Raw genomic sequence first — 1,964 nt, 5'->3', positions numbered from 1 at the left:
TGGCTTACAGGATCCCCAGCAACTCAGGTGAGTAAGGAAGGTGACCTCCTGGCAGGCCCAAGACGTTTTAGATGCTTGGGGGACTTTGAGAAGAGATGAATTTATGCAAACTTAATAGGTACTGCAGGTGAAATCCGCTGGTGAGGTCTTGGCTTGCTTACTTGCCTTAAGAGGTTTTTAAAAGCCAATTTAAAACTCCTTATAGAAACTTCTGGCAAGGCATAATTTAAAATGCCTATGCAGTAAATTATCATTTTTGCTGCACCTATGTAAATAATCTTATCAAATATAACGAGAGACGTATTCTGTAATCAAGAATAATCTTTCTTTGTGATTGTCTTTGATGAAAAGGGGCTTGACTACAGAGACAAAGTTTATATTTCAATTGTAAACTACAGCACACTATTATGGATTATCATATTCTGGTCCTGTTTATTGTCTGTGAGCTATTTTGAACCTCCTCATAAACTTCATGGTTTTATCATCTCCCTGGGAATTGGACTGAATCCTGTCACCTTGCACATGTCAACCGTTAGCAAATTTTTAATTCTTGTAGTTTCTTTTGGTATACAACTACAAATCTCCAAACTAGAATTTCCAACTGTTCTCCCTCCCTCCTGACTTGGCATCACTGAGAACAGAAACCTGATTGCCCAGATTCTCATCAAGACTCTAGGCTGTCTTGCAGTTGGCTCTTTCTCCCAGGAGGTGACAAAGCATTGAGAGTTATAGCTCATTGACTTGATACAGACATCAAAGGACTCATCCCTCCAAGTGACTACACATGAGCTGGATTTCCTCCTGGAAAAGCTGCTGTCTGGGTCACTAATCAAATCTGTCCAAATCTGTCCAAAAATGTCCAGATTATGCAAACTCGTATATGATAGGCAACCAAAACTGGGCAACATCACTAAAAGCACTGATATCTTAACTTCAAGAAACTCAGCAAGCAGTACTGCATAATCAAAAGATTTCCATCTACCAACCTCCTGCATGATTTAATGTATTAATGTTTAATATGACACTTTCTATTAACATTTCTCTTTTTCATTATTGGTATCCTTCTTTTAAGGTGCCTGACACTAAAACAGCTGACCTTTGCTACCACCCCTCAGCAGAACAGGAACAATGCCCAGATGAATCCTCTCATCCCCTGTTTACATCCCCTGGATACTCCCTCCAAACACATACCAGATACCTCTGATACAGATGCTGTCAGATACCCCCAAACAGGTGTCCAGAGTCTAAAATACATGCCAGAAGCCCCCTCCAACCCCGCCAACACACACAGGTGTTCTTAGACACCCGAAGACATGCCAGATGCCTCCCCTCCCCCAGTGCCTGCACCCCCTCAGGCAGCATCAAGCAACCGAATTCTGAGGCTGCCCCACCCCTCACCAGGTCCACCCCTGGTGCGGCAGCGGGTCAGTAACCAGGAGAGGACCAAGCACCTCTTTCAACCAAGGTTCAAGCTGGCCAACCAAGCCGAGATCTTTCCAAGCCAAACCCACTTTAAAACACCCACAATCTGTGGTCAAGAGCCCTTAGTTCAGAAACAGGGTGGCAGAGTCCCCAAACGACCTGCCTTCAGTTGAAGTCCATTGCTACAAAGCCAGAAACAGACTCCACCAAATTCCCATTTTTTGTCTCATAATTAGCTGAATTGCTACCTCACTGATCAATTGAACAAGATTTTTTCTCCTTTTTTGAAGCCCCTGAATTTTGGCCCACCCATAGCCTGAGTAAGCATACAGCCCCACTGTCATGGCTTCCTCCAGGAAAACAAGCTGCCCTCAGAGTAAAACAGTGCATGACACATGATCTAATCAAGCTAGGGTTTCATCTCGCCTTCCAAACACTGTTCTTTCTAGCCTTGTTTACTCCACTCTATAAAGACAACAACTCTATTTGCTTAAGTCTTGAGATCCTTGCAGATCTTATGGGCACAGCATTCTCCCTATTGC

Source organism: Hyaena hyaena, unplaced genomic scaffold (assembly GCF_003009895.1).
Source record: "Hyaena hyaena isolate Hyena2069 unplaced genomic scaffold, ASM300989v1 scaffold_1386, whole genome shotgun sequence".
Taxonomy (NCBI): domain Eukaryota; kingdom Metazoa; phylum Chordata; class Mammalia; order Carnivora; family Hyaenidae; genus Hyaena; species Hyaena hyaena.
The sequence above is the reverse complement of the archived record's forward strand: the minus strand, read 5'-3'. Positions refer to the sequence as shown.